Source organism: Chiloscyllium plagiosum, chromosome 1 (assembly GCF_004010195.1).
Source record: "Chiloscyllium plagiosum isolate BGI_BamShark_2017 chromosome 1, ASM401019v2, whole genome shotgun sequence".
NCBI classification, from domain to species: Eukaryota; Metazoa; Chordata; class Chondrichthyes; order Orectolobiformes; family Hemiscylliidae; genus Chiloscyllium; species Chiloscyllium plagiosum.
The window spans coordinates 13169235-13184077 of NC_057710.1; positions in this window are offsets into that span (position 1 = coordinate 13169235).

Sequence of the window (14843 nt, forward strand, 5' to 3'; positions counted from 1 at the left end):
ATGATTATCCACGATAACGGAGAATCTAAGCATCAACTTTGGCATTCAATAGCATTACCATCAGTGAAATCCCCACTACCAACATCCTGGGAGTTACCATTGACCATAAACACAACTCAACTCACCATTTAAATATTGTAACTCTTCGAGCAGCTCAAAGGCCAGGAGTCCTGAAGCAATGAACTCATCTCCTGACTCCCCAAAGTCAGTCCACCATCTACAAGGCACATCTCAGGAATGTGATAGAATACTCCCCACTTTCCTGGATGAGTGCAGGCTCCAATAACACTCAAGACGTTTGACACCATCCAGGACAAAGCACTCATTGATACCACACCGACAAACATCCATTCCCTCCACCCAATCGAGGCTCAATAAAAGCAGTTTGTAAATTCAAATTTTTCTTTTAGATTTAGATTTTATTTTATTGTCATGTGTACTCAAGCACTGACATACAAGAGCAAAGTGAAAAGTGTATGATGTCATCATACATGGCGCCACCTTAGGCACCAATGTATCTGGGCCCAAAAATCTGAGAGACAAAAGAGTAAGAGAAATGAGAGTTAAATTATTAAGCATTACTCCATAGAATAGTAGAAAATTAAAGAAATAAGATAATATTTATCTTTAAAGTCTTTCATAGTTGAAAGTGGGAAGTAAGGGAATAGGTTAATAATTATCCTGCTATCCCGCTCTGCTGTCTGTTTTTGACCCCGCTGCAGATACTGTCGCTGTTGCTGAAACTGTCACAATTCTGATCTTCAACAGGGCCTCAGGAACACGCCCAGGCAGGATCCATGCACACACCGAACTGTGACACTGTCATAAGCCACCATGAGACCAGGCAGCATACCATCGAGAGACCAGGCCGAGAGTCACCGAGAGATCAGACTGACAGTCACTGAGAGACCAGGCCGAGAGTCACAGAGAGACCAGGCTGAGATTCACTGAGAGACCAGGCAGAGAGTCACTCAGAGACCAGGACGAGAGTCACTGAGAAACCAGGCTGAGATCTGCAATAGGGGAGGTGAACACAAAGAGGAGAGAAAACTAAAAAGGAGGAAGAATTTAAAAAAAGAGAGAAAAAAAGTACAATATGAAAAATAAACAGAAGGAGCAAGGAGCTCCTGTTGGAATTTCCTACTCTGCTGCCATCTTGATTGGAAAACGTGTGCATCTTACACATCTGCATGACTGGATGAGACAAATTCGGGTTTATTCTTTAGAATATGATTTCGTGAATATGCATGAAGACTCTTTCTTTCAAATTCATCCCAATTTCCATGCTGGAAACAAGAACGTGAGTGTTTGTTGTATCAGTTGTATCAGTTGGCTGACAGGTTTCACAAAATGTTTCATGAGTTTCTTCCAAAACTATCTTTCCCATTTTTTTGATATAAATGAATGCCACTTATACTGTTCCCATTGGCTTTTGTTTCAATTTGAATAGTAATACTTCTATTTATTGATTAAACTTCAGCTAAATTTCCCATTGTGTGCTTGAACCAGCTACTTGTGTGAAGTTATTGCATCAATCCCAGTTTCAGAAAGAACTCTGTTCAGGTGTGGTAGATTGTAGGGTCCTAGTTTGCAATCAGTTATTTTGTGAATGTTAAGTGGTTCGAATCAGCCCCATATCTCTATCTCTGACACTGGATTTATTTCAGGAATGTGAACGGAAGAAGGCAGTCGACAAGTGGTTCAGGGCAAAAGAATTTCTGTTTATTGAAATACAGAAGGTAAGCATTATACAAGAAATACAGGTAAATGTAAGAGACAGTGAAATGTTAATGCAGTAGACACAATGGCAAGTCTTCAGAAAGGTTTTGTGCAATAATAGCTTTGAGTCGATCCAACTCCCCACTCGACCAATCGCATCAGAACTCAAAACTGAATGAACAAGTACCAGCATAGTAATTTTCAAACAATAGGGAATGCTTTGACTAATTGGAAAGTTGTTACAAACATTGGCAATTTGAAATTTTACCAGTCAGTCGTCATTTGGTGGACTGTGCAACTGCCACTATTGCTTGATGAGCCTTTCTGTATTGCTCTATTTCCTCATCCATAGCATCAGCTGCTTTCTTTAATTCATGAGCAAGTTCAGGCTGACTTCCTTCCTGAAGGTCCTTTGCATCTTTCGCTAAACAATTGCACAACAGGAGAAGCCCTAACAGGACTCTTGACACAGCCTTGGCTGTTTGTAAAGCCTGATCGATCACATGTAAAGCGAAAACAAGAGCATCGCGATAGGTTTTAAAGGCAGCCTGATCTCTATCAATCACAAAGGGTCTTGGTATAATTTCAGTTATAGGTGGAATCAATGCTTTAATATTCTGCTGTAACTGATACAAGCTCTCTGACATGATTTTGCTCTCTCCTCCATAGAGTTCTACGGTTTCTTTCACCCTGTCAGATTTTTTCTTTTGAATAACACAATCACTAACAGAAGCTCCAATCTTAGCGGCACCACCAGCTGCACCCACCCCGAATCCCACCCCAGTGAGAGCCAAAGATGCACCAAAAGTAAACGGAGAAGCAATTAATCCACCAATGGCCAGAAGCCCTCCTGTAATACTTGCAGATGCCCCAACGACATTGGCAACGTTCACATCTCTCTTACACGGGTCAACATGATTGGCTATCTCGTGTACCTCTTTGCTGTCAGTTGTCATTCGTGGAATGCATTTATTGAAATTGTGAAAGAACTCCTGTATCTGGGTCTTGATGGTTTTCCACTGAAAGGCAATCATTTCCCTGTAAGATTGGAAATATAAAGTCTTTACTAATTTGTTTTGACATGTTTCAAAAACTTGTTGATGTAACGCAAATAATCTGCATTCATAATTTCATTAAATGGTGCAGAAGACTAGATGGACTGAATGTCCTATTCCTGCTCCAATGTTTTATGATTTTATTATGATCTTAAAGAAAGGCCAAACCATTTCCGTCCTCATTTAGTATTTTGCCAATTCACTGCTGTTATATCCATAGGGAGGGGTGACAGCGACAGCTATTGGATATGATCATGGTAAATGCTCATTGCTGCTCACCATTGTAGGTAGCATCCTGACAACAATTGTTTGGGGGGGATTGTGGGTATGACTTGAGTTACACTGCAAATCCACATTAAGTCCCAGTTGGGATAAAGATGAGACAGAGAGTTTGAGCTAATTCCATCAGCATAATTATATGAACCTTTTAAGATTCATTTCCATTTATTCTTGTTCAAGAAAGTAGTCAGGGTGGCACAGTGGCTCAGTGGTTAACACTGCTGCCTCACAGCACCAGGGTCCCAGGTTCAATTCCAGCCTCGGGCGACTGACTGTGTGGAGTTTGCACATTCTCCCCGTGTCTGCATGGGTTTCCTCCGGGTGCTCCGGTTTCCTCCCACGGTCCAAAGCGGTGCAGGTCAGGTGAATTGGCCATGCTAAATTGCCCATAGTCAGAGGGAAATGGGTCTGGTTGGGTTACTCTTCAGAGGGTCGGTGTGGACTGGTTGGGCTGAAGGGCCTGTTTCCACACTGCAGGTAATCTAATTCACACCTGTCCAAGTGAATTAAAATTCTCCTAAACTGCATAAACATGCCCAGATGTTGATTCAGTAGACAGACAGTACCTCTGGGAAAATGTAACATGGTTGAACCAACATTAAGGCTGAGAGTTTATTTGGAAATGGAATGTATGGATGGCTGTCCCACACTGAGAAAGACAAAGCAAAGGGTTTTACTCAAGGATAGGAGTGAAGAACAGACTTTTTTTGGCACTTTTGGAAAGTGTGAAAAACAAGGTGTTGGTCTAAAACAGACCATTATGGAATTTTAGTAATGCATGACTACATGACTGATGATGTATAATTATCCTTGTTGAGTTAGAGCGCTATCTTGGAATAATTCTGCACACATTGGTTCAATAGACAATTGTAAGACCTCAAGTTGTCGTTAAGAGTGAGGAAAGATGCATGCTACAACCTATTCCAGTAAAACATGGAGACAACTCCAGAACTCTTCACAGTAATAGTGGTCAGCTCCCCTGCGAATCAGACCTTTATATCTTGATTGCTGGAGCAGATCTTAACACTGTCAGGTAACCCTTTCGGGTAACTCACTTCGAAGACATTGGGAGTCAGCCATTATTCCCTCCTCACTGAACCTTTAGCACATGATATAAACTCTGATGTTGTGGCCACTACATAGCCCAGTGCAGCTACTGTTGCTTAGACTTGTACATTGATGTAGGTTATTAACACCACCTTCCTCCCTCTCCATGGCACCTTCCCATGAAAGCACAGAAGGTGCAACACCTGCCCCTTCACCTCCTCCCTGCTCTCCATCCTATGGCTTAGTCTGTCCAGGTGAAGCAGCATTTCATCTGTACCCCCTCCAATCCTGTGTATTGTATTCACTGCACCCAATGTGGTCGCCTCTACATTGGAGAAACCAAACCAAACTGGTTTGCAGAACACTTCCAGTCCGTGTGTAAGCAAGACCCTGACCTTCCTGTAGCCAGTCATTTTACATAGCGTCCTGCTCACATGGCCACATGTCTGTCCTTGGCATGTTGCAGTGTTCCAGAGAATCACAGCACAAAGTGGAGGCACAACATCTCATCTTCAGACTAGGCACTGTACAGCCTTCTGGGTTCAACATTAAATTCATCACCTTTAAACTGTGAACTGTGCCTCTCCTTCCTTTTAGCTTGTTATCATATTGTCCCCTCCTCCACCCCCGTGCCTGTTCTTCCCAGTCTAGCATTAAGACACACCATTGTTCTGCTTTTCCCACATTCCGATCACTTAATCTGCACGATCAACATCCTTTCTCCCCCAACACCTTCTCAACCCCAAACCCCAAACCCACCTAATGCTGTCCCCTTCTGCGTGAAAAAGTTGCCCCTTAGGTCTCTCTTCTACCTTTCCCCTCTCATCCTAAACCTATGCCCTCTAGTTCTGGACTCCCCGACTCCAGGGAAAAGACTTTGTCTATTTATCCTATGAATGCCCCTCATAATTTTGTAAATCTCTATAAGGTCACCGCTCAGCCTCTGATGATCCAGGGAAAACAGCCCCAGCCTGTTCAGCCTCTCCCTGTAGCTCAGATCCTCCAACCCTGGCAACATCCTTGTAAATCTTTTCTGAACCCTTTCAATTTTCACAATTTTCAATTTATAAAATCATGAGGGACATTGATTCATCCATCCATCCAGATGCCTTTTAAATGTTGCAATTGTACCAGTCTCCACCACTTCCTCTGGCAGTTCATTCCATGCATGCAGCACCCTCTGCATGAAAAAAGATGCCTCTCAAGTTGCTTTCCCCTCTCACCTTGAATCCATGCCCTTGAGTTTTGGACTACCTCACTCAAGAGAAAATACTTTGTCGATTTACCCTATCCATGCTCCTCATGATTTTATAAACCTCTATAAGGCCACGCCTCAGCCTCCGACACTCCAGGGAGACAAGTCCCAGCTGTTCAGCCTCTCCCTACAGCTCAAATCCTCTTTCTAGGCAATGTCCTTGTTAATCTTTTTTGCACCTTTTCAAGTTTAACAGTATCCTTCCTCTACATGGGCAATCAGAATTGAATGCAGTATTCCCAAACAGGTCTCACCAATCTCGTGCATGGTGACAACATGATCTTTCAAATCCTACTTTTAATGTTTTGACCAATGAAGTTTCACTTGAATCATACAGTTAAAAATCAAAATATTAAATTGAACAATTGTTAATGATAAACATGCAGAGAATAAAATGTCAGATTAATAAAACCAGAGGAATTGGGGTGAATGGCTGCAACTTCAATAACATTTTAAAGATGACTATAAATATTCATTGCACTAAAGTTATGATTTTTCTTTCTTCAATTCATTTCAATTCATTGGTAATTGGAATTGAATGAAGTTTTAGAACCAGATGATAAGCACAAACTACTTGTATCCTTTCCCCGCTGATAATTTGTACTTACCGGCTCTGAGACAATGATGATGGATTCAGGGTCAGCTGCGCTTGATCAAGAGCAGGCTTCTCTGTAACAAAGGAATGGAGAATCCCATTTATATACTCGCAGACTCTGTGAAACCGAAACCCCAGGTTTGTAAGGAAAGACTAAAAAAAAGAACAAGGTGACAAAACATGATGCAATCTATAAAATCTCACAATATGCCACATTCAGATGTCAGAAAGAGATAATTAGATATTTGAAAGTGATGTGTAACTACATTTCTGAAGAGGTCAGTATTGTCTGGACAGTGCATGACTTGGACTGTTTCAGTTGGCAATGAATATATATCAAGGATACTGTCCAGTCAACCCCTTGGTTTTTGCAGTAATGTCAGCTGCAGTGGGACTGCACCCAAATCCTGACTCCTTTGGAATTGTCAGGGAAGTTGAAAATTCCAATGGGAATTCCCCGGCACATAGAATCCTGTGGACAAGCTGCTTAAAGTTCGAGATTTCAGATGTTTAACCGTTTAACAGTTACCTGGAGAAAGTTACTGTCAAAAAGTGTGGTGCTGGAAAACCCAGTATGTCAGGCAGCACCCAAGCTGAGAGCAGAGAGTCAATGTTTCAAGCTGACAGTAATTTACCTGCGCTTCCACACATGTCATCGACCGTATCTGTTGCACCCGATGTGGTCTCCTTAACATCAGGGAGACTGGATGCCAACTCGCAGATTGTTGAACATTTCTGGGATGCTAGCATCAACCAGCCCCACCATTCTGTGGCTAAACACTTCAACTCCCCCTCTCACTCCACCGAGGACATGCAGATCCTGGGCCTCCTCCATTGTCAAACGCGAACCACCCGACGCCTGGAGGAAGAACGCCTCAAATTCCATCTTGGGAATTAATGTGGACTTCACTAGTTTCCCCGGCCCCCCATCTTATCCCAGTCACAACCTTCCAACTTGGCACCTCACTCTTGACCTGTCCATCATCCTTTCCATCTATCTGCTCCACCCTCCTCTCTGACCTATCACCTTCTCCCTCACCTTCATCTTCCTATCGCATTCCCAGCTACCTTCCCCTGAGCCCTGCTCTCTTCCAATTTATCTTTCTGCCCCACAGCCCCCAAGCCTCATTCCTTCTGAAGGGCTTATGCCTAATATGTCAGTTCTCCTGTTCCTCAGATGTTGCCAGACCTGCTGTGCTTTTCTGGCACCAAATCCTTGACTCTGATTTCTAGCATCTGCAGTCATTGTTTTCTCTATTCAGTTCCCTGACACACTGCACCTCTGTGACGCATACCTACTCTTCGCTAATACTCACCCAGATCTTGTGTTACAACATAGGGTAAACTCTCCTACTTAATTTAAACCAGCAACACAGAAAAAATTTATCCCGTGCAGTAATCTGTGAAAATTTCAGAGGACAAGAACTCTTTAAAGTAAAAATTAACAACTTTATTTCTTAAAGTATAACAGAGAAGAATTAACTCACAAATATTTACACCTCCTTTCTCCAACTTATCTTTACCTGCCCTTCCATGATACTAGTCCAATAAAACTCCCAATTAAGATTTACAGGAAAAATCAAATTTTAAAACCAGCAGTCGTCAAATCTGCTCTTTATTTTCATTGGTGGATTTGCTCTCCAGGTCTGTTTTGAAGTGTTTCTCTGTGCAACCTCCTTCTCTAGACAGGTACCTCTCAGAGAGTGCTGACTAGCAGTCTACAGCTGTTGGTCTGGTGGCAGTTCTCCTCCCAACTGTTCAATTTTCCCCAGTCTTATACTCCAAAGCATCGGATTGTGTCATTGATTTTTAAGATTGTCAGTATACTCAATTCACACTTGATAGAAATTTGGTATTTTCCAGGGAATAATTTAAATTGATTTGCCTAATTTGAATCTATTGTGTCATTTACAGGCAACTAGCTTCCCCAGTAGCTGGAGCAAATGTTATATGGTGTCTAACTGAGAACACATGGTGCTGTCACTGCTAGCATTTACTCTCTTAAAGGTATGTTCTATGTTCTATGTTCTATGGTACAGTACACCCACATTTAGGAATCAGATATGAGTCTGATTTTGTAATGGTGTTGGCCTTCTGATAATCCACACAGAATGGTTGAGTTCTGTCTGGTTTGGGAACTAAGATGATTGGCGAACTCCACTCGATCTGGCTTGGTTTGATGAAGTTCTCATCGAGCATGGCCTCCACCTCCACTTGGGCCTGTCTGGCTTTGAAAAGATTAAGCTGATAGGAGTGTTGTTTTATCAGAGCAGTATTCCCTACGTCTACTTCATGTACAATAGCATTAGTCCTCGCCATCTGATTCTTGCACATGCCCTTATACTGCAGTAACAAATCTTTCAACTGAGTTCTATGCCTGTGAGGCTACTAACCTATCCCATGCCTTAAGGGCTTCTTCATTTTTAAATCTATTTTGAGGCATATTCCAGAGGGATAAATCCACATCATCTGGATTTATTTCCTCACTCTGCAGGGCAGAAAATAACACCTGTTTCTCCAGTTCTTCCTTTCTATGTAATACAATTTCACCATGTTCATATGACATACTTGATACCATTTTTCTATCTGCCATCTTTATTAAATAGTTCACCTGATTCAACTTTTTTTTAATTTGATAGGGATCACTAAACCTGGCTTTTGAGGGATCTCCTATCACTGATATCCCCTCAGGAAAACATCTGAGTCTCAGAGCTTTTATCTGCTACCTGCTTCATTCTATATTGTGCTCTCTTTAGCTGCTGTTTCGCTAATTCACCTACTCGACTAAATCTCTCCCTCACCTCCAATACATAATCTAAATGTGAGATCTCCAACTTTGGTCCTGTTAACTTTTCTTCAATTAATTTCAAAGGGCCTCTCACTTCATAACCGAATATTAACTCGAAGGGGATGAACTGAATAGATTTGTTTGGGGCATCTCCAATGGCAAACAATACTAATGGGATACCTTTATCTAGACTAGAGTGGTGTTGGAAAAGCACAGCAGATCAGGCAGCATCCAAGGAGCAGGAAAATCAACATTTCAGGCAAAAGCACTTCGTCAGGATTCCCAAAACTTTGCTCTTCCTGCTCCTCGGACGCTGCCTGACCAGCTGTGCTTTTCCAGCAACACTCTAATCTAGACTGTGATCTCCAGCATCTGCAGTTCACACTTTTGCCTGGGAATCCTTTATGCCAATCACTCAGGTAGTCCTGACAGTATGCTGTCAACACGGTCTTCAAGGTCTGATGACACCTCCGTAAAGCTCCCGGGATTTAGAATGATACACACTGGATTTAAAGTGCTGTATATCTAAGCTATCCATAACTTCCCAAAACAGCCATGCTGTAAAATTTGATCCATGATCCAACTGAATCTCTCTGGGTAGCCTATATCGTATGAAGAACCATACTAACTCCTCTACCATCCTTTTTGCTTTGATACTCCGCAATGGAATTCCCTCCGGAAATCTGGTAAACACATCCATTATGGTTAACAAGTACTGATTCCCACTTTTAGTTCTCGGGAGGGGACCTACACAATCAATTAAAACCAGCCTGAAAGGTTCTTCAAATGCGGGAATTGGCAACAAATGTGCTGGTTTTATTACTGCCTTTGGCTTACCTACCATTTGGCATGTGTGACACGTACAGCAAAAATTAATCACATCCATGTGCATTCCAGGCCAATAATAATGTTTTTGTACCTTAGCCTGAGTCTTTCGTACCCCTAGGCGACCTCCTACAGGTAGTTCTTGTGCTACCCATAACACTTCCTGTCTGTACGCTACTGGCAATACAATCTGGTGCACTTCAGCCCATTTCTCCTCTGCACTAACCTGCCGTGGTCTCCATTTCCATTTAAGGATACCATCTTTCACATAATAACCCTCCAGAATATGCTCTGCCGCTTTTTCGAAGTACACATCCACATATATATCTTTTATTGTCTTGTCTTGCTGTTGCAAGTCTCTTTGCCTTTCAAGACTAAACACCTCCTGCACTATTATGTCAAGCAGAGATCCGCTAACTGAACCTCAACTCCTTTATCTTTCTCTTTAGTCTTTGCTTTGTGCAGTAACTGATGTTAGTGGGATCTGGTTCCCACACAGTCTAGATATTTCTGTTTTAACTCCTTGTTTCTTGGTCTTCCTTGGGCTTCTCCACAACAAGGGGTGTCTCTCCCACCTTGGATCCTGCCAAATCATTCCCAAAAGCATACTGAATTCCTGGGACTGACACTCTGTCAATCACTCCCACTGTAACTTCCCCAGTCTTGTGTTGGCACTCAAACCTGATCTTACATGGGTTAACGCTAAATTCCTGTCCATCTATTCCACAAACTACCACCCTCAGGTAACAGATCAGAAAGGGTACATATTCGCTCATCCCTTACTATCAGTGACTGGTTAGATTCTGTATCTCAAAATTATAACTTCTTGTCCTTCTCCCCCAGTTTTTTTCTGAGTAAACATTACCCACAATGGTGAATTCTTTATAGAGATCAGGCACTAACTCCATACCCTGCCCTGCCTAGGCTGTGCACTCTCCTGCAGCTCCTCGACTTTTCTTGGGGTCTCCTTTACTAATTTCACTAATGCCACTGGCTTAACTTCTTTTATCACATCTTTTCCCATAGTGCCTTTCTTTAACAACCAGCACTGTGTCCCACATTACAACAGTAGAAACTCCTGAAGCCTTTCACCTCCTTTCCGCCCTCTTGGGCTTCGTTTTTAACTTGTGGTAAACTCTTACCAGTGCTCTCTACTCTTGGTTTCCTAGTGTAGGATCTCCCCTTCTCCCAGCTTCTCCCCCTCACAGGATGAAATTCTGACCAGAAGCTTGTCTTATGCACCAACATGTACTCATCTGCTATATCTGCTGCCTTTCTCACTTCCTGAACTGTCTGTTCCTGCGTGTGAATTCTTACCATCTCTGGAAGTGAGATTTTAAACTCCTCCAGCAGAATAATCTCTCTTAGAGCCTCACCTGTCGTATCTATTTTCAAAGCACGCAGGCATCGATCAAAATTATGATCTTTAATTTTTTCAAACTCAATATAAGTCTGACCAGGTTCCTCCTTTGTGTTTCTGAACTGCTGTCTATATGCTTCTGGTACCATTTCATAAGCACTTAAAATAGCCTCTTCATGATATCTTGACCCCTCATCTGACAGTGCGGCAAATAACTCACTAGCTCTGCCTACCAGTTTAGTCTGAACTAGCATTACCCATAAATCTCGCGAGCAGGCAACTAGGAGGATCTGTTCGAAGACATCTCTCTCTAACTCCGGGAGTGAGATTCTAAACATTTCCTATTTCGGGACGAGGGGAGGGATATTTGTGAACTCATCTACTTTCTTGGCTGATCTGTTCCTCAGTGCTCTAACTCCAGCTGATGGCAGTGGGATGTGTGCAGTTGTGAACACCCCTTTAACCACACTGGGCATTCCCTTCTCACTTCCCTCTCACTCAGTCTTTGGCACGGCTCTGGTAACCACCCAGACTGACTTCTCTCCACTGGATAGGAGAGGTGAGGGACTCGCATTAGAGTCATAGAGTCATAGAGATGTACAGCATGGAAACAGACCCTTCGGTCCAACCTATCCATGCCGACCAGATATCCCAACCCAATCTAGTCCCACCTGCCAGCACCCGGCCCATATCCCTCCAAACCCTTCCTATTCATATACTCATCCAAATGCCTCTTAAATGTTGCCATTGTACCAGCCTCCACCACTTCCTCTGGCAGCTCATTCCGTACACGTACCACCCCCTGTGTGAAAACATTGCCCCTTAGGTCTCTCTTCTATCTTTCCCCCCTCACACTAAACCAATGCCCTCTAGATCTGGACTCCCCAACTCCAGGGAAAAGTCTTTGTCTATTTACCCTATCCATGGCCCTCATAATTTTGGAAACCTCTCTAAGGTCACCCCTCAGTCTCCGACACTCCAAGGAAAACAGCCCTAACCTGTTCAGCCTCTCCCTATAGCTTAAATCCTCCAACCCTGGCAACATCTTTATAAATCTTTTCCAAACCCTTTCAAGTTTCACAACATCTTTCTGATAGGAAGGAGACCAGAACTGCACACAATATTCCAACAGTGGCCTAACCAATGTCCTGTACAGCCACAACATGATCTCCCAACTCCTTTGCTCAATACTCTGACCAATAAAGGAAAGCATACCAAACACCACCTTCACTATCCTATCTACCTGCGACTCCACTTTCAAGGAGCTATGAACCTGCACTCCAAGGTCTCTTTGTTCAGCAACACTCCCTAGGACCTTACCATTAAGTGTATTAGTCCTGCTAAGATTTGCTTTCCCAAAATGCAGCACCTCGCATTTATCTGAATTAAAGTCCATCTGCCATTTCTCAGCCCATTGACTCATCTGGTCCAGATCCTGTTGTAATCTGAGGCAATCTGGGTGGCACAGTGGCACAGTGGTTAGCACTGCTGCCTCACAGTGCCAGAAACCCGCGTTCAATTCCCAACTCAGGCGACTGACTGTGTGGAGTTTGCGCATTCTCCCAGTGTCTGCATGGGTTTCCTCCGGGTACTCCGGTTTCCTCCCACAGTCCAAAGATGTGCAGGTCAGGTGAATTGGCCATGCTAAATTGCTCATTGTGTTAGGTAAAGGGGTAAATGTGTGGGTGGCGCGTCGGTGTGGACTTGTTGGGCTGAAAGGCCAGTTTCCACACTGTAAGTAATCTAAAATAAAACCCTCTTCGCAGTCCACTACACCTCCAATTTTGGTGTAATTTGAAAACTTATTAACTGTACCTCTTATGCTCGCATCCAAATCATTTAATGACAAAAAGTAGATGACCCAGCACCGATCCTTGTGGCACCCCACTGGTCACAGGCTTCCAGTCTGAAAAACAACCCTCCACCACCATTCTCTGTCTTCTACCTTTGAGCCAGTTCTGTATCCAAATGGCTAGTTCTCTCTGTATTCCATGAGGTCTAACCTTGCTAATCAATTTCCCATGGGGAACGCCTTGTCGAATGCCTTACTGAAGTCCATATAGACCACTCTGCCCCCATCAATTCTCTTTGTAACTTCCTCAAAAAACTCAATCAAGTTTGTGAGACATGACTTTCCACACACAAAGCCATGTTGACTATCCCTAATCTGTCCTTGCCTTTCCAAACACATGTACATCCTGTCCCTCAGGATTCCCTCCAACAACTTGCCCACCACCGAGGTCAGGCTCACCGGTCTATAATTCCCTGGCTTGTCCTTACCACCCTTCTTAAACAGTGGCACCACGTTAGCCAACCTCTAGTCTTCCGGCACCTCACCTGTGACTATCGATGATACAAATATCTCAGCAAGAGGCCCTGTAATCACTTCTCTAGCTTCCCACAGAGTTCTCGGGTACACTTGATTAGGTCCTGGGGATTTATCCACTTTTATGCGTTTCAAGCACTTCCTCCCCTGTAATCTTGTCATTTTGCAAGATGTCACCATCTATTTCCTTACTGTCTATATCTTCCATATCCTTTTCCACAGTAAATACTGATGCAAAATGCTCCTTTTGTGTCTCCGCCATTGTCTGCAGTCTGCACAAAGGCTGCCTTGCTGATCTTTGAGGGGCCCTATTCTCTCCCTCGTTATCCTTTTGTCCTTTTAAGTATACCTCTACTTCCTTAATACTCTTCGAAGGATTTACTTGATCTATCTTGTCTATACCTTCCATGTACTGCCTTCTTTTTCTGAACCAAACCCTCAATTTCTCTAGTCATCCAGTATTTCCTATACCTACCAGCCTTTCCTTTCACCCTAACAGGAATATACTTTCTCTGGACTCTCGTTATCTCATTTCTGAAGGCTTCCAATTTTCCAGCCATCCCTTTACCTGCGAACATCTGCCTCCAATCAGCTTTCGAAAGTTCTTGCCTAATACCGTCAAAATTGGCCTTTCTCCAATTTAGAACTTCAACTTTTAGATCTGGTCTGTCTTTTTCCATCACTATTTTAAATCTAAATGAATTATGGTCGCTGGCCCCAAAGTGTTCTCCCACTGACACCTCAATCACCTGCCCTGCCTTATTTCCCAAGAGTAGGTCAAGTATTGCACCTTCTCTGGTCGGTACATCCACATATTGAATCAGAAAATTGTCTTGTACGCACTTAACAAATTCCTCTCCATCTGAACTCTTAACACTATGGCAGTCCCAGTCTATGTTTGGAAAGTTAAAATCCCCTACCATAACCACCCTATTCTTCTTACAGATAGCTGAGATCTTCTTACAAGTTTGTTTCTCAATTTCCCTCTGACTATTAGGGGGTGTATAATACAATCCCAATAAGGTGATCATCCCTTTCTTATTCCTCAGTTCCTCCCAAAAACGCCACTCCCCTCCTCTCTTGCCTCCCTTTCTATCCTTCCTATAGCATTTGTATCTTGTAACATTAAGCTGTCAGTCCTGCCCATCCCTGAGCCATGTTTCTGTAATTGCTATGATATCCCAGTCCCATGTTCATAACTTTGTCCTGAGTTCATCTGCCTTCCCTGTTAGGCCCCTTGCTTTGAAATAAATGCAGTTTAATTTATTAGTCATACCTTGTCCCTGCCTGCCCTGACTGTTTGACTCGCTTCTGGGAACCCAGATTGTAGCTTCAGGGTGCAGGGCCTGGAGTGTAGGGAGGTTAGGAACATGGCCTCAATTTCCAAGGAGGGTGCCTGTAAACAGGAAAGTGGCTTGAAGTGTGTATACTTCAATGCAAGAAGTATACGAAATAAGGTAGGTGAACTTGCAGCGTGGGTTGGTACCTGGGACTTCGATGTTGTGGCTATTACGGAGACATGGCTAGAACAGGGACAGGATTGGCTGTTGCAGGTTCCGGGATTTAAATGTTTTAGTAGGGTCAGAAGTGGGGG